Source organism: Anabrus simplex, chromosome 2 (assembly GCF_040414725.1).
Source record: "Anabrus simplex isolate iqAnaSimp1 chromosome 2, ASM4041472v1, whole genome shotgun sequence".
Classification (NCBI taxonomy): domain Eukaryota; kingdom Metazoa; phylum Arthropoda; class Insecta; order Orthoptera; family Tettigoniidae; genus Anabrus; species Anabrus simplex.
In genome coordinates, this window is record NC_090266.1 from 835927114 (window position 1) to 835954728 (window position 27615).

Sequence of the window (27615 nt, forward strand, 5' to 3'; positions counted from 1 at the left end):
CCACCTGAAGGGTTCCTTTCTTTTTGGGGATGAGAACTATGACACCTTCATAGTGGGTTTTACATAGGGAACGACGTCTCAAGATAGTGCGAATAACGTCACAAAACTCTTTGCCAATAATAAACCAGTACTGTTTATAAAATTCATAAGGGACCCCGTCGATTCCTGGAGAGCGATTGGTCGGAAGATTTCTTATGACGGCTTGAATTTCATCATCAGTAATGTCCATGCCAAGCAGTTCTTTACTTGCTGGAGTAAGGTGGGCATCGCAGGACTGAAGCAAAGTATTGACTTCGTGTACATCGATAGATTCCCTGGCATAGAATTTTTGATAAAATGAGGAAATTTCTCTTCTGATGTCTTCTTGTGACGTCACCTCGCTTCCATCGGACGATCTTATTGTATGAATGTACCGGCATTGTTGCTCTCGCTGTGTACGTGCAATATAATAGACACTTGCAACCTCATCAGGTAGTGCCGTTTGATCCTTCAGGGTTACGTTTAAATTTGTGAGCGTCCTCTGCTGTACCGTCAACAGTTTATCTTTAACATCTGTAATCTCATGGTAATTTCGTTCGCCAGCGTTATTCCTCTCCTGGAGCTGTCGGAGAACCCTGTAATAGAAGTCAGCTGTATCGCGTCTCTCTTGGGCCTTTTGATACGCAATATTTTTGAAGAGTCTTCTTATCCCCGGTTTGATTAACTGGTCCCACCATTCTGCACTATCGCTATATTTACATTTCTGAAGTAACCATTTGTTCCAATGTCTTAGAAAAGCTTCCGTGCATTGATCATCCTGTAGCAGTGAGCAGTTCAGTTTCCAGTACCCTCTCCCTATATAGTATACTTTGTGTGGGAAATTTATTTTACATACAACTGCGTGGTGATTGGTGAAGCTAACGGGGATCACCTCGTAAGTTCTAGGGTGAATGAGTGTTTGGGAAACATACATACGGTCAAGCCGGGAGGAGGAGTTATACTGGATGTAGGTATAGTGGGGAAGGGGTACATGCAACTTATCCACAACATCGATCAGTTTTAATGAGGTTATGAGATCATTTAAGGCAGGGTTGGTCGCATAAGTTTGCCCCGTCGAATCTTCTGTTCGTTGAACACAATTAAAGTCCCCGGCGAGGATTGTTTTTTCTTTCATATTATGCAGGTGTTGGAGTATATCGTTCTGAAAGAAGTTCTTACGTTGAACACGGTTGTGGCTCCCTGATGGTGCATAAATATTTATTAGCGTAGTGTCATTAATGTGTCCAGATATGATCCGTCCTGAAGGGTGACTGTGCACATCTTCCAGTTTCAGGTCGTGCCGGGTAAGGAATCCTGTTCCCCTACTAGCATTGCCAATGTTGATATATTGGTTGAAGTATGAGGATATGGGTAACACAGGGAGTGCGACTTCTTGTAAAAAAGCAATGTCAATATCATTAGAACGAAGAAATCGTTCAAACACTTGAAATTTAAGGGGGCTTTGGATGACATTGATGTTTACAGTAGCGAGAGTCAGAATCTGCACCATCAGCAATATAACCAACTCCCTTGTACACAATATCCCATCAAAAGTGCGTCCCATTATCAATCTATTTACGAGCCTCTGGAGATTTGCGGCGGCTTCGGGAATTACTGCGGGGTTGTGTACGATACGGTTTAGCTCCCTCTCGAGCACTATTTTTACTGGCAGCTTTCGTTGTTAGAGTGAACGAATCTTTAGGAACTATAGGCGTGGGTGTCGTATGATCCAGATTTCCAGTAGATAATATTCGTTGTTCTACGGCTACTAAGTCCGTCCTCAGGTCAGGTGTTAGTGTAGACTCAAGTTGCTGTACGATGTCAATATTAGGAGGTGCGACTTCAGTGTCTTTAGTGACATCTACAGGCACTAAGTGGTGTTGGTGTGACGGCATCATATGGTTGGCAGGCTCATGATGAATGTCCACTGGAATGGGTTTATGTAACTGGGGCTCATTGTCTTCTAGGACGTCCATCTGTTCCGCCCATGAGGAGGATTTCACTACGGTAGCCGCATTAGCATTAAGTTTGCTATCCTCTTGTCCCTGTTCAACAGTCTGGCCTGTCACTGTGTTATGTGTGTGTCCCTCAGCGGAAGGTTCTAGTACTACTTCTTCAATATCCTGTGTATGTGAAGCTGGTTCATCTGTGTTAATGTGCTGTACGGCTGGTTCCATGGTGTTGTCTATGTCTGTGAGATCTGCATGTGAAGTAGTAAGGTCTGCTAAGCTAGGAAGGGGTGGTGAACTAACGTCTCCACCATCCGCAATAATGTTATTTATATTGCCAGTTCCGTCAGAAGCAGTCAACACAGTGCTGTATGTCGGCTGCCTGACGTTCAAAGCCGGTCGGCTTCTACGATGCGGACAATCTACTTGTAAATGTGTCGTTTCCTTACAGTAAAAACATGATTTCATTTGGCCCTCATACGTTAGGAGAATTCTACAGTCATTAACAGTTAGTTGAGTGGGTATAGGGTACTTAAGTTCAATATTGACAACACGAATGCCGTTACTCACGTCAGAAAATTCGTAGGGGTCACTCCACTTCTCGTCCCGAATGTCCTTGACCAGCCCGTAAGTTGACAGCACGCGGGCAAGCCGTTCGTTGTTTACTTCAGGTGGTAAGTTGAATACACGCACTCGCTTAGTAGAGGTGTCCGCAGCAGTAATTGTCACATTAGTTGAAAGACCAGTAGAAAGACGGAATACTTTCACACCTTCATGCCGGGATAATAAGTTTTCATATAGTACAACAGAGACTAATTTAATATACACTGCATTTTCCCCATTATGAAGTTGAATGGCTATAATTTGGTCCTTGTTAAGTCTGAGTTCTGTTCCTATCCAGCGATGAATTTCCAGTGGAGTAGGCCTATTATTCCTATCCTCAAACACACATTTAATAGTATTTTTTCTTATACTTGCCATATTAGTACTGAGGCTATTCCAAAGATGTAACGAGAACACGAGTCGCAATGACTTTCGCCTTAGCGCACTGTCACCGCTTGGCTGCTTGCCGTGTTACCTCGACCGAGGTTGCGCACGAACTAACTCGCCCGGTCGGAAAGGTTGATTTTGTTTGATGGTACAGGCGTTATTCCGTTACTAACCCACCCTTCTAAGTGTGACTGTGAAAAGCTTTTTTTTTTTACATAAAAATGCTTAATTACAAGTTTCCATTCTTGTTACTTACCATGATTACCCGGTAACATATCTTCTGAACTATTCCCTATCATTATACAGATATACAGTAATTCATGAGATCGCCAGAGTATCGAAATTTATTAAGTACTTCCTCGTATGTCCGCCTCTGTGGTGTAGTGGTTAGCGTGATTAGCTGCCACCCCCGGAGGCCCGGGTTCGATTCCCGGCTCTGCCACGAAATTTGAAAAGTGGTATGAGGGCTGGAACGGGGTCCACTCAGCCTCGGGAGGTCAACTGAGTAGAGGTGAGTTCGATTCCCACCTCAGCCATCCTGGAAGTGGTTTTCCGTGGTTTCCCACTTCTCCTCCAGGCGAATGCCGGGATGGTACCTAACATAAGGACACGGCCGCTTCCTTCCCTCTTCCTTGCCTATCCCTTCCAATCTTCCCATCCCTCCACAAGGCCCCTGTTCAGCATAGCAGGTGAGGCCGCCTGGGCGAGGTACTGGTCATTCTCCCCAGTTGTATCCCCGACCAAGAGTCTGAAGCTCCAGGACACTGCCCTTGAGGCGGTAGAGGTGGGATCCCTCGCTGTGTCCGAGGGAAAAAGCCGACCCTGGAGGGTAAACAGATGATGATGATGATGATGATGAAAATGTGAGAGACCAGTATGGCGGATTTACTGGCACTTTAAATAATACCCACTAGAGTGGCCCTGGCGTGGGCCTTTTGAGTTGACGGTCATGGGCGACATGCACGTCTCTGAGAATGGAGTCTTATCTAGAATGAATTATAATCTAGAAGACGGCACTAACAGAAGAAATAATAAATGAAGATTAAAATCCCCGGTCCGGCCGGGAATCGAGTCCGAAACCCTTTGCACTAATGGCCAGCATGCTAAGGAGTTATACAAGGAGCCGGAGAGTCTCTTGAAATAGGTGTCTGATAAAACGACGTAGAACACTCAGCAATACTAATTGATGTCGTATTAACATTCAGTATTAATATATGTGGCTATTTTTAGCCTGGTACAGAGCTTGCAAGGCAGAACATCAGTAGAGGGTGGGCGGTTTCTGCCGTGTAAAGTTAACTGAGTGTAGTGTGTTGGAGGTGGGGTTGTGTGTGGTATGTGCGTTGCTGAAATGTTAAAGGAAGTACAACCACCCAGCTTTCGAGTCAAGAGAATTAACCGTGCATGGTCCGGCTCCATGGCTAAGTGGTTAACGTGATGGCCTTTGGTCACAGAGGTCCCGGGTTCGATTCCCGGCAGGGTCGGGAATGTTAACCTTAATTAGTTAGTTTCGCTGGCACGGGGACTGGGTGTATGTGTCGTCATCATCATTTCACCCTCATCACGACGCGCAGGTCACCTACTCGCGTCAAATCGAAAGACCTGCATCTGGCGAGCCGAACTTGTCCTCGGACACTCTCGGCACTAAAAGCCATACGTCATTTCATGTTTTTACCGTGCATAATTGCATTCCCACGAACAAAGCGGCGTATCGAACCTGGGACAGCGAGAACCAAAAATCAAAGACGCTGATCAGTCAGCTATGGAGCCGGACCCTTCAGCATTACGTTATCCTTTCTACTTACGCCAGGACGTGATATCTGAGTGGCGTCGTCTGTCGCCTGCGGTTTGAATCCCAGCCAATCCACGACGAATTTTGAAATGAAATGTGACGCTCCTATGGTTTTAGATACCATGTAAAAGTGGAGATCCCATGGCTATGATCACGATATCATATTTGCCATGCAAAACTATAAAGGTTTGTATTACATCCCTTAGTGCTTCGGTAAAGTTGTCTGCTTCATTTGCTAAAGGCTCCTAGGTGCAGTCGAAGAAAACATAGGCATCTCTAGATTTTTGTCACCGAGCTCGATAGCTGCAGTCGCTTAAGTGCGGCCAGTATCCAGTAATCGGGAGATAGTGGGTTCGAATCCCACTGCCGGCAGCCCTGAAATGGTTTTCCGTGGTTTCCCATTTTCACACCAGGAAAATTCTGGGGCTGTACCATACTTAAGGCCACGGCCGCTTTCTTCCAATTCTTGGGCCTTTCCTATCCCATCGTCGCCATAAGACATCTGTGTCGGTGCGACGTAGAGCAAATAGCAAAAAAATATAATAGATTTTTCCTAGAAAATAATTTAACATTTTATGATAAAATTGGAGTATCATTTGTTTAGAAACTCATTCTAAATACATAATTCTGACATTTACCAAGGTACAGCTAAAATTATACCATTTTTCACGTACAGTAGTTCCATTGAGACCTCTCCATTTCCTAAACCAACTGATGCAGAAGGCTTTGTTTTCCACAAATTTGCAGATGAAGTTCCAATTTGTTACGTTGTTAAGATTGTAATAACAAAAACGATTGCCTAAAGTGCAGTGCTTGGTTAGCAGTCCAGCGCTTCTTGTATGAGTATGGATAATGAATTACTTTGATCGTTGATTCTAGCATTTCACATTTTCAGTTTTGAAATGTACCACTGTGTGATGAATTACAGAACGGATAATATCACAAGCTCACTCACATATGAATTTTCCACTCGACACAGTGTTTACTCATGATGGTAACACACACTATTACACACTCGAACAGATACACCAACACCAGCGCATCAAACTCCATTTCTCGACACGGCTTCTCACGCCATAGTGTCTTCACAGAACAGTTCGCAACTAGGAAGCTTAATTGAATTTCATGTAGCCGACTGATTGACTCACTCCCGATGAGTGACTCGACACAGACACGCAACCGAATCACGACCGACTCGCAACCGGCTCTTTGCGTTCACTGGCGATTGACGCACTCGAGACTGACTGGCGTGCGCCATTTGAGCACTTTATAAAGGCCCGCAGAAGATTCTAACAGTTCTCTTTTCCAGATCATTCTGGACACCTGTTCCAGCGTTAATAAGCTTCCAACTTCTTCTAGGGACTTTCTTTATCGCGAGCTTGAACCATTCGCTGGTGCTGTTGTTTTGCTGGCTGCTGGCCCCGTCCATGTTGTCAACTCTGTGCCGGTTTTATCGTCCTCGGCGGCATTTTTGCGTTCCACCGGCCACACCACAATCGGCCTTCATTGCCAAAATATTGAAAATGTCAACATTTTCACAAATTCATAAAACTCATGAAATAACTAAAAATCATAAATTTCATAAAAGGAAAATTCAGTGAAACAAAATCATAACACAGGTTTACTCATTGTCTTAAGTAGATATATTTATACATTATTTGTTCCCTTCGAAAATGTTTACAAATATAAGGAAACCATAAATCTTACTCAACTACAAGAATTATACTCAGTTCTAGCATAATGAATTTACAAGAGATTCCAAAGTCAGCTCTACAAATTGAAAGTTCTACCTGCAGAAGTTTCAGAGATACCGGGACATATTTGATAGCTTTAACATTGACTACAGAGCACCTTCCAACTGCCCTTAAGAAGCCCTACTATTCCAACAATAGCCAGATGTAGCAACATGGTGTCTCACAAAAAGAAAACGATAGTCTAATAAAAGCTCTGATTTTCCTGACATACAGCCCTATACCTCATTCAGTCCTGCATCTCTTTGAGACTTCAGATATCAGAATCAGAATATTTATTTTGCAAATGGAGTACTTTCCCCGGCGGTAAAATCACGAGGAATTACAAAACAAGTGTTTTTTTTTCTATGGGCTTTACGTCGCACCGACACAGATAGGTCTTACGGCGACGATGGGATAGGAAAGGCCTAGGAGTTGGAAGGAAGCGGCCGTGGCCTTAATTAAGGTACAGCCCCAGCATTTGCCTGGTGTGAAAATGGGAAACCACGGAAAACCATTTTCAGGGCTGCCGATAGTGGGATTCGAACCTACTATCTCCCGGATGCAAGCTCACAGCCGCGCGCCTCTACGCGCACGGCCAACTCGCCCGGTACAAAACAAGTGTAATACGGTATATATTTACATATTATAATTCTTCTTAGACGCCGGGCTGAGTGGCTCAGACTGTTGAGGCGCTGGCCTTCTGACCTCAACTTGGCAGGTTCGATCCTGGCTCAGTCCGGTGGTATTTGAAGGTGCTCAAATACGTCAGCCTCGTGTCGCTAGATTTACTGGCATGTAAAAAGAACACCTGCCAGACTAAATTCCGGCACCTCGGCGTCTCCGAAAACCGTAAAAGTAATTAATGGGACTTAAAGCCAATAACATTAATTATTAATTATTATCGTCTTAGTCCCTATCCATTCCGAAAGTTAGCAACCATCTTGGCCGTGTTTTCCCTGCTGCGTGCAGCTCGGAGTAGTTCTGTAGGTGACATGGAGGTCCAGGTTCTGAGATTCTTTAACCAGAAGTTTCTTCTCTTACCACTATTTCTCTTTCCTGGTATCTTTCATTGAAGGATAGTGTGAAGTAATTGATACCTGATTTTACTCTTTAAAATGTGGACAAGGTACTGACGTTTCCTAGTTTTCACGGTGAACAGAACTTCCTTTCCCACGTTCAGCCTCAAAAGAACCTCAATATTTGTGACATAATCCATGGCACCCTCAGTATCCTTTGGAAGAGCCACAGATCAGAGGCTTTCAGTCTTTTACAGAGAGACTCTCATAAAGTCCATGTCTCAATTCCATAATATAGTAGAGAGAGCACATAACAGCGCAGAAGTTTCATCTTTAAATTCTTTAACTTATGGCTTTTGCAGGTGTTACCCATTTTGTTAAAGACAGCCCTGGCTCTCCCAATACGAAGATTTACATCGTCAGTAGGATTCCACTAGTCATGCATGATCGTACCTAGACATCTATACATGAATATGTATATCGGGCTTCTCTTTGATGATAACATTCGCAGGAAGAGAGTCTTAATAACGATCATTAACGATCATCAACGTCTTCTCTATATGATGTCGAAACTGTAAGCGTGGCTATTCTTTCGCAAGGTAATATAAGCTTTCTGGGTTATCTGCAAAAATTACGGTGTCACCATACTTGCGTATACCATTTCATAAAATCTAAAATTAGGCTACCCAGAATATTTAATATTGTCTTCTGCTGAGCTGTCATTACATCATTCCACCTTTGAAAGTATGCGCATCTTTTGGGAAGAATGTTGAGGATGTCCTTTAGTCAGCTTTTCCATTCTGTAGAGGTGTGTGTCTGTTGAAGCTGACATATTTGGAGAGTGTTGCCCAAAGAATTTCAGTTTAAAAATAAAACAGTGTATATCCGTGCTGAATGCGTTGTTCTCTGTATAGGTTATGAATACCTGTATACTGTATTTGATTTGGTTTATATTTATGAACTTTTATTATCAATACTTATTTTATTTTGTAGTTATTCGCTATATAGTCAAAATAAATACAACTCGAGCTCGAGATTCTGCATGTTTGCCCTGTAGTCCCATTATCTGGATTCCCTCTAGATACATTCTGGAGTTCTCGTCTATACAAATAAGCAAACAAGCTTCAGGACAGTTAAGTTTCAGGTATGGTGGCTTCATGCGGGAAGTCGTATGATTTGCTTCCAAGTGTCCTTGTGTTGGGGGGGATGGATGGATTCATGCAAGTTCTGTCCGATCGGACTCTTCATTTGGTCCACCCATCCATTTGGTGCTCGTCCTCTTGTGGGTGTATTGACTCACTGACGCAGCCGTCCATAGCACCACAACATTACCATGGTGTCAAGACGTTGGCGGTCGCCCTTCTTAACGGTCAATCTTTCGACTCCATGTGTGACAATAGGAAAGATGAATATTCAGCGAAGACTGATTTTGGTGTTTCTGGTAATAGCAGTGCCTTTCAATCGTCGAGTTAGTTTCGCCACTCCTTGCCATCATTATTCGTCTGCGGATTTCAGGTTCTCACTTTCTTGTACCGGTAATTACAGGTCCAAGATATCAAGACGGTTGAAAACGTCATATCTAGCCACTTTCATAATGTCAGAGTTGTCGTCCTTAGCGCGTTCCACGATCATAACCTTGGTTTTAATTTTTATCTCCAAGCTATATGTTGTACTCTGCATGTCTAATCTCGCCATAATTGCCATCAGTTCTATCTTATCTTTGGCAATTATGTTAAGTAAATATAAGGAAATTCTTGAAGTTTCCCTTCTACGGAGGGTGACAACAAGGCTGGCATGTACATAATGTAAGTATAGACGTGATTGAAAACGTGCATAATCAGAATAGCTCGTTATAAAACATGGTATAGTTAATACCCTATATCATCTTCTTCCAAAGTGGCCAATGGTAAACCATCCCACAAAGTTCCAACCAAAATACAGTTCCATGAAACATTGATACAGGCATTTCTCTCAGAATTCGTGATGTTAACCCGTTCACTACCTTTATTTCCAGCGCTACCCGTCTATGACAAATTCGGTTTACTGTTTAATAATAATTTCGTGTGTTTGTCCTTTGTGACAATCAGACCACTGGAATCCAAAATCTTATTAACTACATTAAAATAATACATTTAAATTTTGCATGTTCATGATTGGTATGAAATTCCCTGAGTCCATATAACTGAACACACACAATTCATTACAGGATTACTAGTTACAGGATTGTGAGCGACTTTGCATAAAAATATTTTCATGTTTTTTTATGATGATGATGATGCTTGTTGTTTAAAAGGGCCTAATATCGAAGGTCATCGGCCCTCATGTTTTTTACCCGTATTGGACTTACTACTAATAGTTACAATTCTTGTTTTATTTTTCACTTAATTCAATACATAAAAATGTTTATTGTCTCTAGAAGGACATTTTATTACAATACAAACATTAACAGGGACATGTTTCGCTCGTTATATCGAGCATCTTCAGCCTTTCTAAACGATTATCTCAAAGTTGAGTCTTTGCATTGAACCTTCTTACAATTAATTTGTTCGTTAAAATTATTTAATAATAATATTATTATTATAAAATTATTTTACATCCATAAAATATTACGACTAAACAACACAAAATTAAAAAGAATTAACAATTAAAATATATATATGATGGACTAGACATTGATCATAAAATACCGATGTCCAAGTTCTAAACAACTGTAAGATTTGGCTAAAAATTAAGTTATTTTTTGACGTTAAATGTCGTATTTTCAAATTAGTAAAAAAATGAAATGGCGTATGGCTTTTAGTGCCGGGAGTGTCCGAGGACATGTTCGGCTCGCCAGGTGCAGGTCTTTTGATTTGACACCCGTACGCGACCTGCACGTCGTGATGAGGATAAAATGACGATGAAGATGACACACACACCCAGCCTCCGTGCCTGCGAAATTAACTAATGATGGTTAAATTCCCGACTCCGCCGGGAATCGAACCCGGGACCCCTGTGACAAAAGGCCAGCACGCTAACCATTTAGCCATGGAGCCGGACATTTGAAATTATTGATGTTAGAAGTTTAAATGTGCGATGTTTTTCTCCTTCTGGAAAAAGACCACGACAATGTATTGAGATGGACTGCAGACAATGGTATTATGTTAAGCGGGATGAAAAGTCAGGTTGTAAGTTTCACCAAAAGATCTCCACTGGGATAATCTCATTAATGGGATTGGAAATAAAGGTTAGAGATCTCTTCATATGGTTATGAGGGTATTTAGGCGTTGTAGTAAGCATGTAAAGGAGAGGGCGTACACAGTATGTTTCTGATAAGCCTCCAGTTAGAGTATGGTTCCAGTGTATGGGGTCCTCACCAGGATTACTTGATACGACAACGGAAAAGTTCTAAAGGAACGCAGCACGATTGGTCTGGGTGATTTCCGACAAAATAGTAGTGTTGCGAAAATCATACAAACTATGGGCTGGGAAGACTTGGAAGTAAGTAGAGGAGCTGTTCGACTAAGCGGTATGTTCCTAGCTCTCAGTGAAGAAATGACGTGAATGACATTAGCAGAAGAATAAGTCTGAATGGAGCTTTTAGAGGTCGGAAAGATCATAATAGGAAGATAAAGTTGGAATTCAAAAGAATAAATTGAAGCAAATATGTACTTATAGAAAGAGGAATTAGGAGTAATGTATCAAGTGAAATGTTCGATAAATTTACAAGTTATTTAAAATCATTTAAGAATAAGGTAGATAAATAATTGATAGGGACTCTGCCACCTGGGCAACAGCCCTAAATGCAGATCAATTATTGATTGATTGATTGATTGATTGATTGATTGATTGATTGATTGATTGATTGATTGATTGATTGATTGATTGATTGATTGATTGATTGATTGATTGATTGATTGATTGATCTTCCCTTTCCCACAAATGAATAATTTGCACAGTTGTTGGGCCATTGACTTAACGTTATTTTAACTTATGATCAAACCTACCTCTATAACCCCATTCAAATCTCCTTCCAGTATTTTCCAAAGCACTTTCTCCAGTGTGTGCCAAGTACATGCCTCCACCCTCCCTCCATTCTCGTTCTCGATCTCCCTTCTTATATACTTTCCCACGCGACTGTCCTTAGCATGTTACTGACACTACTGGTGGTTCTATGATCCCTCATCACATACCTAACCGCATTCCATTCTACCCGTTCCAGTTCATTCTCAAGTAATCTTGATATGGATTCCACGCCCCTGAAGCATATTCTGGATGAGGTCTTACTAGCGTTAAAAATGCCATCACTTTTATCACCTAGCTTGCACCTTTTAACATCGACATTAACATGTGTAGTGACCTAAATGCCATATCCCCTATATGCCCTCCCAATGAAATTTACTATCCCCTAATGTGACTCCTAAATATCTATAATTATAATTTCCCCAGCTATTTTGTAGTCGCCCACTATCCTGCGTGACTTCTTCCCATAGCTAATGCTAACTACTTGACACATTTCAACGTTAATTGCCATCCCATTCCAGAGACGTGATAGAAGCATTTTATAATCTAGGAGAGTGATAACTGAGTGATGTAGTTGATGACTTCTCAGCAAGGCAGTTAATCTTTGTACGATCTTTAAATAAAAAGTCACGTCTTTGTGGATGGGACTCTGGATTCCCGTGACTATGATCACGATAGCAACAGTCACGCAAAATTACTGTATGTTAATTAAGTCATTAGCCCGGAGGATTGTTAGATTCTCAAATAACACCCCCAAGTCTATGCATATAGTAGGAAAACCGCAAGAACCGATGGTGGCGCTATAATGAGGTGTAGAAGGCAACGTGAGGAGTGTGGTAATTTGGCATTGCTTTTCACAATGGGCACGAAAGTCCTAATGCAGCACAATCGGCCCTATGAGAAGAACCCTAGTCGTGCCCTAAGTGTTAATACTCAGACCACCCATACCTCAGCAGTTTCCGTATTGTCATAACCATACGAAACTCAGATTTCAGTAGAAGCTATATCTGCTCTGTTTTGTGCGAAGAGATTGGTGCAAAAATACTGCATCCATCAAGAAGTTTCTGCAGATGATCGTAAATTCACAAGCTTAATATTTCTGTACAGCAGTGGTATAGGACACTATGTCGCCCTTACTAAATTTTTCAGGAGAGCAGTTCGAAGATGTTTGACTTTGTTCTCCCTTAATTTTCTTGCCTTTTTACAGCGTTTTCTTAACAAAATTTTACAAGTTAACTCTTTGTACATTGTTTAACATGGTGCTTTACATTTAATGTTATTTGTTTCTTTACTTACTGATTTTTTATGGACATGGTGTTGTATACCCCTAACGAGCGTGTTATATAGTACGACGTAGTGTTTTTGGTATTTAAGAAATAAGCAGAAAGACATTACTTAACCACAATTAATTTCATTTGAAAAATGTATTTGAATAGAATATTACATATTTTGGAATGACTTGCTTTACATCTGATCCTAAACCTCGTCTATATCTTCTTCTGGATAGTCTCTTTTGATTGCATTACTTGTATGTTCTAAAGTTTTATAAAACACATGGCAAACTGAAACGGCCTAGGGCAACAGTGCCATTAAATCTATATATTTCAACTGGGAAATAGGTAGTGGGACATTTGAGAGGTTTTTTTTAATCTACAGGAAATGCAAGGACGGAATCTGTTTAAGTATACCTCTTGGTTCTTACCATGAAAAGTTTTTTATTTAAAACAGAGACTTCCCATGCTTTGCTATTTCACTTGTAATTGTACACATTTCAATATAAGACGTTGCCATTTGTTAATATCCCTCTTCCTATGAACAAGAGTACAGTTTTCAGAGATTTTTTGACATCCAGTAAGGTGAAACGTTGAAATCATTGTTTTATATTATGAACGGCATATTTGCTGGAGGTTTCTCTTACCAGTACCAGATGTTGCCAGTCTCAAAATGTTAAAATGCTAGAATTAGTTTCTGCCTTTTCCTCTCTATTAAGGCATGAACATCGTCAGCCTTATGGTCTGTTGAAATACCAGTGCCTAATACTTTAGATTATGCTTGCAACCGTAGACAATATTCACTAATATAAGGACTGTAGAAAACATTAACTTACCTATTGAGGCAGGATCATTACTGCCTTGAAATAACATCATAATTTTACACTCATGAGAGTTGGTATTCATTCTTCAAACTCCTACCACACACAGACGAGGTAAAGACGTCAAATCGCACGTAAAACTGAAAAATCCACCAGACTGTGCAGAAGTATACAACACTATTTCCACATAGTATTCATCTAAGTAAAATTGGACTTGCTGTTTCTTTGAAAGCATGTAACTCTCCCTATACCTGATGTAGGGCATAGTGTTGTATACCTCTGGGTGGAGGACAAGAAACCCATATGAGTGTGCCAATAATCCCGTTTCGCTGAAAATTAACATAGTGCCCTATACCTCCGAGGTACAGATTTGTAACTTATAATCTCCTACGTCTTCTTCTTCCTGGCCTTTAACTCAGTTTATTTGGTTCTGCAGTTAAAATGGAATTGGCCGAGTTTAGAAGCCGGATGCCCTTCCTTATGCCAAACTTATGTGCAGGGATATACTCACTATTGTGTGTGCGACGTGTATGTATGGGAAGAAATGTACTGAGATGAACATAAACGCCCAGTTCCTGCACCAGAGTAATTAACCATATGCAGAGAAAGTTCTCGGCCCGGCTGGGAATCCAACCCGTAACCCTCTGAAACGAAGGCTCTTACGCCGACCATTCAGCCAAGGAGCCGAACTTTTCCAGTTATTTAATCATCACTGAACAATCCATTCTCTAGTGAAGGTAAGTCTGTGTGTAAGTAAGAGTAACAGCCCGCTTCAGATATACCCGTTGTCATGAGTTCTCGACTTCTCTTGAGAACAGGTCTTAGAAAATGGAATGGAACACTTGAGACCAAGACCAAGCTAGTCGATGGGTTACAGGTGTGTGTACAGCTGCCATGTGTCATTGTCCTTATATCATAGTTCTTGGTTTCCATAAACAATTAGTTATGCTGCAAAGATTTTTATGTGGCAATCCTCGCGCGGGTGGTCCAGCCGATGATGTCGACGTGACGTCACTTCGCCTGGAGCCAAGGAACCTGCACCTAGTTGCCCTCAGGTAAACTTCACAGTTGTCCCTTCGGTTCGTTCCACCATTAGTTACGGGATTCACGAGCGTGCACTGATCGCATCAGACTGTAGCCCGCGTCTGTAAAGCAGTAAGGTCCACTACCTATCAGGCATGTTGGATCTGAAACAAATTCGGTAATTCCAGAGTAATTTAGGCCTTACTCTCATCCAGTAGGCGGCTGCATGGTATATGAGTGGCATAATCACTGGCTTCTCACCAAAGTGGCTGTGGTTTAAACCCCGGTCAAAGCATGTGAAATATTTGGGAATACCTAACCCTTTCAGGATATTCCAGGTGTATTTTGTAGTACCTCCCCTGATACCAAGAAGCAATCATTTAACTGACCAATGCTCAAGTAGGATGTTGTAACATTCGCTTAACTGTGGGAGGCATAAACCATAACTATTTTTCTCTTCTCTGTCAACCTCAATCGCCTGCTTAACACTAAAGAAGCGTGCTTTTTTGGATAAACGGCAATGATGTCGGCTTTTCTATTCGACCCCGTAGAAGAAACACAGTGAAATTCTTCATGAGCTAGCAACTTCATTTCCCTTAATGCTGAAGCTAGAGCTGATCTAAGCCTGTGATGGCGATTATTCCTCTGCAGTGCTCCCTTGTGACAGATACCAAGCATGTGCCCTAAAGTTTCCATTTTTTTGCAAATTGCTTTACGTCGCACTGACACAGATAGGTAGTATGGCGACGATAGGAGAGGAAAGGGCTAGGAGTGGGAAGGAAGTGGCCGTGGCCTTAATTAATGCGCAGCCCCAGCATTTGCCTGGTGTGAAAATTGGAAATCACGGAAAACCATATTCAGGGCTGCCGACAGTGGGGTTCGAACCTACTATCTCCCGAATACTGGATACTTAAGCGACTGCAGCTCGGTACTCTAAAGTTTCAGTCTCGCCACAGTCAGTTAATGGTTTTACGCCCCACCAACTACTTTTACTAATTTTGGAGGCGCATTGTTGCCGGAAATTTGTTCCGCAGGAATTCTACCGCCAGACTGAGCGAGGAACAAGCCTGTCAACTTAGGGTCAGAAGAGCAGCGCTCTACCGGCTGAGCTATTCCGCCCGGAAATAGCGTTTTACTCGCTTGTGTTCCTAACACGTTACTGTTGTGACTATTGCACTTCTTGATTCTGGGAATAATCTGACACTTGGCTTGGCAACACTCTTTACCCCCATAGTAGACACAACGAACTTACGACTGTTTCCTTTTCACAAACGAGGCATGTCCAGTGCTGCGAAAATGAGTTTCATCTGTAGGAAAACGATGTTTTGGCACTAATAGATTCAGGATATACAGAGATTTGACGATTTTCACCTAATCAATATAACTTGTAATCACTCATAGCGATTAACTATACTTAAAAAATATGCAGTACATGTTTAATCTCCTGGGGCGTGACTGGGGGTGGGGGTATCTGCTCGTTGTCTTCGTCCATTCATGTGTGGTAGGAATGTAAGAATAAGTTTGGTATTTTCTTTTATTACCACCAAAAATATTTTCAGGTGATTATTCCTGTTGGCGGATGTTCTCTCACCCGGTTGTATAGTAGGTCATCCGTGACTGAGAGGGGGGGGGGGTATTGCGTTCACTATCTTCGTCCATTCACGTGTAGTTGGAATATACAAGAGGAGATATCCTGTACTTTAGAACATGTCTCAGAAGGCAATGCTTAAGTGCGGCCAGTATCCAGTATTCGGGAGATAATAGGTTCGAACCCCACTGTCGGCAGTCCTGAAAATGTTTTTCCGTAGTTTCCCATTTTCACACCGGGCAAATGCTGGGGCTGTACCTTAATTAAGGCCACGGCCGCTTCCTTCCCACTCCTAGCCATTTCCTGTCCCATCGTCGCCGTAAGACCTATCTGTGTCGGTGCGACGTAAAACAACTAGCAAAGAAAAGAAGGCGATGATTGCAACAATGCTTAACAATGTTTAAAATATTGTATATTTAAAAAACAAACTGCATGTATTATATTATACAGTCGAACCCCCCTTCTGCGGAGACCATCGGTTCCGTGGGAAAATATCCGTTATGAGAGGCGTCCGCTAAAACAAGGTGTAAAAATGTAATCGAACATTTTAGTGGCAAAAACATCCACGTTAAATATAAGCATTCATCTTTATTTTGATTATTCTAAATAATTTCTAAGTCAATATTTTCCTGGGAGATATTACAAGTGATTTTAGAGCCTTTACATTCATCACGTCTTCGGGAAGTAAGCATTCAGCCGCGTGTACAATTTTAGCACTTTTCTTTACCACGATATTATCGAAAAGAGAATAACTACCCAGCGAGACACACAAATTTGTTATTAAATTAACCTCAACTTTCAGATTATTTGCGATTTCTCGTGCTTTTTATTGTAACATTGGCCAACTCACTCACAGTTTCTTTGGTCGAACAAATCTGAACCACTCATATACCGCTGAAAATATACAGAAGCACAAAGAAAAACTGGTACAGTACTGTTTTTATCCCAGATAGATACTTAAATCCTAATGCGAGAAAAATCTGAGAGTCAATACCGTAAAACTCCCATTGACCGAACTTCGCTAAGCAGAAACCCGGCTTAACAGAAACGATGGTAAGAAAAAAAAATACGTGGGACTTGTGCTCAAAATCGGGTAGGTAACGTTGCTTGCAGCAAGCGACAAATTTCTTACCTGTACTCCACTTTCCAGTACCATATTGTGACCTTTCACAACGTCACCTATAGTATGTCTGATACTCAGGAGATGAAATATGTCGTTTACCGCGTCATTCTACAGTAAAAATTGTCCAAGTTAGGATTTTCCCACCCGCTCCGGGATACGAATTGCAGTACGCTGACTCGCGCGACCCAACTCTAATTGCCGGTAATTAGCAGTGAGGCATTGCCGGAGCGCTTGTACTTGAAATTTCCTGACTCCAACCGCGAGCAAGATGAAAAGAGACGCTTTAGCACGTGACAGAGAATCTAGGTCACTAGCAGACCTCATGGAGGACATCCAACGTAAGAACTAACATTATACCGTATTTCCCTCAACCATTCACCACTGCCAACTCGCCGAATTCAATTGTCCTTCACCAGATAATTTATATAAATCGCAAAATATTCAACGGAGAGTCACGTGCAAACATTCATTTGAATCAGAGAATTGTACACACAATTATAAAGCCGAGAAGTGCCCTACATAATTGAAAGGAAGGTAATTACGCCGTAACAAGGGTGCGCATTAATGGTTACCAGATGTTGGGACTCAACCGTGGCAACTAGCTCAAGGATTCCCCTAGCGCTCGTCATCATCCACCGACAGACGAAAGAACGCTTCTAAGATTGCTTGAGAATGCACGAAGTTATTTTAATTAGATTCACTCAGTTAAAATGGGAGTACAGGAGCTACAACTTGATACCCTGTTCGTTACTTTCCGTTACGTATTACCGGAGCACATTTCTAGAAAGGGGCGTTTCTTCCCCCCACTGCTAGCTTCAGGGTATCTTGCCTATATAGTACGGAGCTGCAGAACAGACACCACCAGTTCATTTTCAGTTCGACAACAGTTCGTTACCAGTTTGTCGTGATTTGTGTGTGAGTCCTTTATGAAGAAATAATTCTGTAGTGTGAACAGTGCAATACAGTGATTGATTACAGTCTGTGAATGTGTGTGGAAATAACCACAATTTGATTAAGTTATTTGAGCGTACAGTGTACCGCTAACTAATTTAGTGGAAACGGTACGAAACCGTGATGATCGCTGACCGTGTGGCGAAGAGGTTGTGCATCGAGCCTCATATATGCCTAAACTAATACGGCTCAATTAACATTAATAGGCACGCATTTAACTAAGTGCGTGGAGCGAGTGCATCAGAAACGAACGTGAAATATTTAGGAAAGTGAATGAACGGCTCATTGTCGGCATGTTTAAGAGCAGTGCCTCGTCAGATCAATGCCTAACGCAGTAGAGAGCTCGACTTGCGCATGACTAAGTGCAGTAGAGTATGCCTGAATTATTGTTGTGTAGTACGAGAATGTTAACGGATTAGTAGCGTATCCAGTGACGTTTATAAGTGAACCAGTGGAACTTCAGGACCTAGAAGCTGTCAATTAGAAGAACAGGTAGATGAGGAGGGAATAATGTTGGGCTTCAGAGACATAACCGTCGTTAGGCTGGAGTGCTTGTGTCATTGAGCAGATCCAACCATATATTTAATCTGTTATTTGTGATATAACCTAATGCATTCACATTAAATAACTTCCCCTCATTTACATAAGGAGTCTACAAGGACGTCGGAGTGAAGGCGATATCTAGCTGTCTGCCGAAATTTCTCCCTGTGTAGCAGAGAGAACGAGATATCTAGCTGCTTGCCGGAATTTCGCCTGGTATAGCAGAGACCGTCTGGAACTTCGCACGAGATCAAGCCGTCATGTTCGTGATTCGCCAGTTGGTCACCAAAGGACTTCACATCGCTGAGGACATCATGAAGACCGAGTAAATCCATGGGTGTGCCCTCCTGTCAAGCTGTGTTCGTGATCGCTGAAGGATGAGTACATTTCAATTATTATTATTATTATTTTAATGGTGTATCACTCTGTAAAATAAAATGGTAAATTTTCATGTAGATATAACATATGTCGCTAGTATGCTGTTTCAGCGGGATAACAGCATTTATTTGATGGGTTCTTATAGGAGATATTTCTTCATGGTTGAGGCAACCGTATTTCTTTTCTGCTTATTCACAAGGGGTTATAATGCATGGCGTAGACTTAAGACCTTAGATTAACTAAGTGTGAAGTGTCGTAAAATAAAACGGCGAAAATATTCTACATAAATGACTCAGACCATCGTCGATTCACTAGCTAACAGGAGTCATCACAAGTATTTCAATTCGTTGATTAGGCACTTGACATAATAAGACATGAAACCACTGTTTAGAATTTAAGATCTCGTAGACATCGACTGAGACATGAAATTGGAATATATATTGCACGCCTATTTAGCCCGGGATTGCTTGGAATAACTTGACCTGTGTAGTAGATTCGTCTCCAAAGTAACTTGTTTCGGCGTATCGAGTCGAAGGAGACAGCTTATTGTACAGGCTGTGGGTTTGACATCGTCTGGTGAAATGCAGTTGAAGCTCCTTTCGAGCTTAATTGATTAGCGTGAAAAGTATGCCACGCCATAGATAAAATAATCAAGGCCGGAGGTAGATACGAGATGTAATAGGTGGGATAAACCGCCGGGAAAGGAATGATGTATTCCGCTGTGAAAAGACAGATTTAAAGGGATCCATTGTGTTTGGAAGTGAACCAAGTCACGGCTAACGTGATTTATGACACCGGGCAAAGGTACCAGACTGGCCGAGCGCTCGCTTTGTTTGTAAAAGGAAGAGAAGTATTATCTGTCGTATTTCCCTCGAGACAACGATTCCAAGTTACCATTTATTATTAACACCGTCGATTAAGCTCCAGTATTCTGAGATGATCAATCCCACCAGTTTCTTCTTTAAATATTTAAAACGGATAAGGTTGCAGATTAGTATCTTCATGTCTCAGGAGACCCAGGATCACTCCTTGGATACAGCGAAATTTGGCGTTCACTATTACTACCGACAGATGAATTGAACCTCCTGCAACTTCATCTAGTTTATTTAAAGTGCATATGTTTGTCTATTTATTACAGGAAGTGCAAATTGCATATTCATGAGATATTGGATGTTTGAAGTCGCCCTATGTTTTTCGTACACAGTGTTGCAACGTTGTATATAATGTCTTGGTGTATTTGCTGGAATCCTAATGAAACAAGCGTGTGTATTATATTGCATATTCAGCAATTATTAATTTAGGGAAATGGCGTGATACGACCTTCAAATATTTGGAAATGTAGTCATAAAGACATACAATTTACTTCAGTTCATCCGATGTTAGGGTATCGTAACTTGGTATAATTTTATTACACTGACTGACAGAGCAAATGCAACACCAAGAAGGAGTGGTCAGAACTTTATGCCAATTGCAGGGTAGACTGACGTCACTGAGGTATGCTCATGATGTGAAATGCGCCGCTGTGCTGCGCACGTGGCGAACGATAAATGGGACACGGCGTTGGCGAATGGCCCACTTCGTACCGTGATTTCTCAGCCGACACTCATTGTAGAACGTGTTGTCGTGTGCCACAGGACACGTGTATAGCTATGAATGCCAGGCCGCCGTCAACGGAGGCATTTCCAGCAGACAGACGACTTTACGAGGGGTATGGTGATCGGGCTGAGAAGGGCAGGTTGGTCGCTTCGTCAAATCACAGCCGATACCCATAGGGATGTGTCCACGGTGCAGCGCCTGTGGCGAAGATGGTTAGCGCAGGGACATGTGGCACGTGCGAGGGGTCCAGGCGCAGCCCGAGTGACGTCAGCACGCGAGGATCGGCGCATCCGCCGCCAAGCGGTGGCAGCCCCGCACGCCACGTCAACCGCCATTCTTCAGCATGTGCAAGACACCCTGGCTGTTCCAATATCGACCAGAACAATTTCCCGTCGATTGGTTGAAGGAGGCCTGCACTCCCGGCGTCCGCTCAGAAGACTACCATTGACTCCACAGCATAGACGTCATAGACGTGCACGCCTGGCATGTTGCCGGGCTAGAGCGACTTGGATGAGGGAATGGCGGAACGTCGTGTTCTCCGATGAGTCACGCTTCTGTTCTGTCAGTGATAGTCACCGCAGACGAGTGTGGCGTCGGCGTGGAGAAAGGTCAAATCCGTCAGTAACTGTGGAGCACCCTACCGCTAGACAACGCGGCATCATGGTTTGGGGCGCTATTGCGTATGATTCCACGTCACCTCTAGTGCGTATTCAAGGCACGTTAAATGCCCACCGCTACGTGCAGCATGTGCTGCGGCCGGTGGCACTCCCGTACCTTCAGGGGCTGCCCAATGCTCTGTTTCAGCAGGATAATGCCCGCCCACACACTGCTCGCATCTCCCAACAGGCTCTACAAGGTGTACAGATGCTTCCGTGGCCAGCGTACTCTCCGGATCTCTCACCAATCGAACACGTGTGGAATCTCATTGGACGCCGTTTGCAAACTCTGCCCCAGCCTCGTACGGACGACCAACTGTGGTAAATGGTTGACAGAGAATGGAGAACCATCCCTCAGGACACCATCCGCACTCTTATTGACTCTGTACCTCGACGTGTTTCTGCGTGCATCGCCGCTCGCGGTGGTCCTACATCCTACTGAGTCGATGCCGTGCGCATTGTGTAACCTGCATATCGGTTTGAAATAAACATCAATTATTCATCCGTGCCGTCTCTGTTTGTTCCCCAACTTTCATCCCTTTCGAACCACTCCTCCTTGGTGTTGCATTGTCACTGTCAGTCAGTGTATATTAATTCTCGAGAGGTAAACAGAATTATAGCAGGATATGCCTATACTAATTAAGTGTGTGTAATCTTGATAGGCAATGCGCAATGTGAGAAGTGCAAGTGCAAAGTGTAAACAATTCAAGAGGAAACGCCTCTTTAAGTTTGAAATAGTGTAAATAATTCAAGAGGAAACGTCTCTTTAAGTTCGAAATAATTGAACGTCGAATGAGGTGTAGAGAGAGACTACCGAACATTCGAGACGTCAAGATCATTCTAAATATTATTTGTAAAGTGTATTGTATGGCATATCCATGTGAATAAGATGTGTTTCACTAGTATAGTAAAGTTGTTATATAAGATATAGTCTATCTCCTCATTAATAATGTACTGGTATTCCTCTCATAATTAATACTCCCCTACTATAGAGATTAATAGAAGAGTATCGCCCCATTGAACGGTCCATTCAGACCCGTAATGTTCTACCGGTTCAGCTAGCGTATTATTCTAGTAGGGGAAATGAGACTTCGATACCGGGCTGAGTTCGAAGCTCATCGGAGGTGCTCCATTCTAATATCATGTTTATGAGCTACAGTAACTTGTTTATGCACTGAAGCCTTGAACAGGTACAATATATATACCGTTAACTTCCCACTTCTACCGCACATTCTACTCATTATTTGCCGTCACAACAAGTGTTAATGTTCCTGCTTCACCGCGTATTGTCCATGAGGGCCATCAACATATGTTTGTATTTTACTTTTGACATTGATCAGTGTAAATGCTTTAAGTGTGCTGTTACGAAACGTATCAGCAGATTATGCTGTCAGTATCTCGACAGTATCTGACTGGGTGAAAGCGAAGCCAAAGTTTCAGGTACACTTGTCGAAAATTTCAAAACGCAGAACTATGAAAAAATTAAGCGAAGCCCATTTCTGTGGTTTACCCAGAAGCTTGTTAAAGGAATGTCGTTATCTGGGCCTATACTTACGGTTTTTTCGAACAAAGCAACGAATCCCCACCAGCTGATGCAATGCTCATCAGACAGTGGCATGATATGGCTGCTCGCAAGCCTTGCGAGAAGAAAGTTCAAGAGAAAAATTCCGATGTAATGAACTTTATGAAACAGATAAAGTTTGAATTCAAGAGGGAAAATTGCGACAGATATTTATTTAAAGGAAGGGAAATTAGGGATTGGAATAATTTATCGAGGAAATGCTTGATTAATTTCAAAATCCTTTGTAATCATTTAACGAAAGAATAAGTTAACTACTGACAGTGAATCTGCCACCTGGATGACAGCCCTAAAAGCAGCTCAGTTATGATTGGTTGATTGATTGATTGATTGGTTGATTGATTGATTGATTGATTGATTGATTGATTGATTGATTGATTGATTGATTGATTGATTGATTGATTGATTGATTGATTGATTGATTGATTGATTGATTGATTGATTGATTGATTGATTGATTGATTGATTGATTGATTGATTGATTGATTGATTGATTGATTGAACACTGTATTTCATATTTAAACATAGTCAGTTTTGAATACACTGACTGACAGAGCAAATGCAACACCAAGAAGGAGTGGTCAGAACTTTATGCCAATTGCAGGGTAGACTGACGTCACTGAGGTATGCTCATGATGTGAAATGCGCCGCTGTGCTGCGCACGTAGCGACCGATAAATGGGACACGGCGTTGGCGAATGGCCCACTTCGTACCGTGATTTCTCAGCCGACAGTCATTGTAGAACGTGTTGTCGTGTGCCACAGGACACGTGTATAGCTAAGAATGCCAGGCCGCCGTCAACGGAGGCATTTCCAGCAGACAGACGACTTTACGAGGGGTATGGTGATCGGGCTGAGAAGGGCAGGTTGGTCGCTTCGTCAAATCGCAGCCGATACCCATAGGGATGTGTCCACGGTGCAGCGCCTGTGGCGAAGATGGTTGGCGCAGGGACATGTGGCACGTGCGAGGGGTCCAGGCGCAGCCCGAGTGACGTCAGCACGCGAGGATCGGCGCATCCGCCGCCAAGCGGTGGCAGCCCCGCACCCCACGTCAACCGCCATTCTTCAGCATATGCAAGACACCCTGGCTGTTCCAATATCGACCAGAACAATTTCCCGTCGATTGGTTGAAGGAGGCCTGCACTCCCGGCGTCCGCTCAGAAGACTACCATTGACTCCACAGCATAGACGTGCACGCCTGGCATGGTGCCGGGCTAGAGCGACTTGGATGAGGGAATGGCGGAACGTCGTGTTCTCCGATGAGTCACGCTTCTGTTCTGTCAGTGATAGTCACCGCAGACGAGTGTGGCGTCGGCGTGGCGAAAGGTCAAATCCGGCAGTAACTGTGGAGCGCCCTACCGCTAGACAACGCGGCATCATGGTTTGGGGCGCTATTGCGTATGATTCCACGTCACCTCTAGTGCGTATTCAAGGCACGTTAAATGCCCACCGCTACGTGCAGCATGTACTGCGGCCGGTGGCACTCCCGTACCTTCAGGGGCTGCCCAATGCTCTGTTTCAGCAGGATAATGCCCGCCCACACACTGCTCGCATCTCCCAACAGGCTCTACGAGGTGTACAGATGCTTCCGTGGCCAGCGTACTCTCCGGATCTCTCACCAATCGAACACGTGTGGGATCTCATTGGACGCCGTTTGCAAACTCTGCCCCAGCCTCGTACGGACGACCAACTGTGGTAAATGGTTGACAGAGAATGGAGAACCATCCCTCAGGACACCATCCGCACTCTTATTGACTCTGTACCTCGACGTGTTTCTGCGTGCATCGCCGCTCGCGGTGGTCCTACATCCTACTGAGTCGATGCCGTGCGCATTGTGTAACCTGCATATCGGTTTGAAATAAAAATCAATTATTCGTCCGTGCCGTCTCTGTTTTTTCCCCAACTTTCATCCCTTTCGAACCACTCCTCCTTGGTGTTGCATTTGCTCTGTCAGTCAGTGTATAAACAATATTGCGTGCACATACGAGTAGAATAATTGTTCATTTCACCCTAACAATAGTTCTCATGGTATCCAAAATGACTCTATCCCGTTTAGTTCAGTTTAGTAGGGTTTTATTGTACTTGCAACGATTTACAGCACAAAACACATTACTTCTCTAAATGTGGCGATATTCTGCAGTTGTTTTCTAATATTTAGGCATTCATAAATCCTAGAAAACTTGGTCGAAATCAATGAAATCCGGAAGAAATGCATCGTACTCTGCGACAGAAGGATGCCACTACATCTTAAGTCCAAAATACACCGCATGGTAGTACGTCCTGTTGCTTTAAACGGTGATGAATGTCGACCAGCTGACAAAGCTACAGAGCGCCAATTACACACTATGGAAATGCGCATGCTCCGTTGGTGAATGGGCATCACACTCCTGCATCATGTCAGAAACTACACCGTTCGCCAGCATGGCAACCATCACTGAGATGGGACGGGAAAAACGTCTCCAATGGTATGGTCACGTCCTGCGTGCTGTACTTGGAACAGTTGCCAATTTCACCCACACGTTTGAAATTAATGGGCAACGACCACGCGGACGTCCAAAGCAGCGCTGGCATGACACAGTGAACGCTGATATGAAGGCTCTGGATTTAAGACCACATGATGCCCAAGACCGTGCAAAATGGCGAGCCAACATTAGAACAGCTGACCCTGCACCAAGGGGAAAACGCTAGGAAGGAGAAGAAGATATAATTTTCAGTTAAATGAAAGTGTTCAGAGAAAAAAATCACTGAGTTTCTAGGTCAGGTGTTAGGTTCTAGATGAATTCTGTAGTATTCTAGCGTGATCTTTTTTTTACCGGCACTCTATTTTTATTAATCAAAGCAGCCCCCCAACTTTCAATAACATTATTAAGCACACTAGGAAGAAAGCTGCATTTCCAGTTAAATGGAATCCCTTTGGCGTTTCTGATAACGCTATCTGAGTCCTGAAAATTTAAGCTGCTCACCTCCTGACTGCATATAATTATGAACATACGAGGAGTATCGTTGCAAACCGTATTATAACCGCCCAAGGACAAAATTTAGTTTCGGAGGTTCGAACCCCATTGCCCCTAGCCCTAAAGATATTTTCCGTGATTTCCCATTTTCACACCAAGAAAATGTTGGGTTTGTACCTTAATCAAGGCCACGGTTAATGCTTTCCCACCCCTAGACCTTTCCTCTCCAATCGCCGCCATAAGACCTATCTGTGTCGGTGCCACGTAAAGCAAAATTGTAATTTAAAGGAATAGTTTGCTATGCATTCGTGTAGTTCTTCATGTCCTCCTCTATGCTGTGAAATCAAATTGTGTCAAGTCGTCTGTTATCCTAGTGTGAATAAGACTTGAAAAGTGACTGTCGTTTCAAATCGTATTTTGTCCACCGAAATGACTGGACAATCCGTGTTACGTCCACGAAGATATTCAGTTGTAAACAATGAAAGGTTTTTTGTTAGTTGCTTTACGTCGCACCGACACAGATAGGTCTTACGGCGACGATGGAACAGGAAAGGCCTAGGAATGGGAAGGAAGCGGCCGTGGCCTTAATTAAGGTACAGCCCCAGCATTTGCCTGGTGTGAAAATGGGAAACCACGGAAAACCATCTTCAGGGCTGCCGACAGTGGGATTCGAAAACACCATCTCCCGGATGTGAGCTCACAAGTGTGCGCCCCTAACCGCACGGTGGTAGTGTTTCACGTTGGTACCAACAACGTAAAGCAAGCAGGTATAGTTAACAACAGGTCGATCAAATATAAGCGTATTTTTTGTCCCTGAACATCAACAATTGGTAGTACTGGCCTCGCGCTTCTGCTATGCTTAGGCGGGGCCGTTAGGAGTGGGGAGAACGTGCTGTTAGATGTTTCCCGCCGTTTCGTCAGTATCGCTCACGAAATCGGAGCAACAGGTGCACCCCTGCACTGCGCAGCACATAATTATTTTTAAAAAATGCTCTTGAAGGAGTCACAGCGGCGGAAATTTGCCAGAGGTTGACTGCAGAGTTCGGTGATCAGACATTTTCAAGGACGCGTATGTTTGCCTGGCATAAACAGTTCAAGGAAGGACGAGAACGTGTGGAAAATCAGCAACACGATCGCCGTCCTCGGACCAGCATTACAGACGAAAACATTCGTGTGGTTAAAGACATTATTGACGACGATTCACGGGTGAGAGTATCAGAAATTGCAGAATACGTCGGAATCAGTTAATGGAGCTGTCAAGCAATCACCACAAACGACCTACAGTTCCGTAAAGTGTGTTCCAGATGGGTCTCTCGCCTTTTGACCGAAAATCTGAAGTTGAGCCGTTTGGAGGTTTGTCAGAGGCTTACAGCAAGGTTTGCGGAAGAAGATGAGCATTTTTTAGTCAGATCGTCACCTGTGACGAAACATGAGTCCACCAATACACTCCCGAATCTAAACAAGCCAGTAAAGAGTGGCGGAGGAAAGAGGAGGCAGCACCAGTGAAAGCCAAGACTCGACTCGACTGTCAGCTGGCAAGGTTCTTGCAACCGTTTTTTTTCTATCAGCGAGGCATTTTGCTGGTTTTTTTTTTTTTTTGTTTTTTTTTTTTTTGCATGAGGGACGCACAATCAATGCT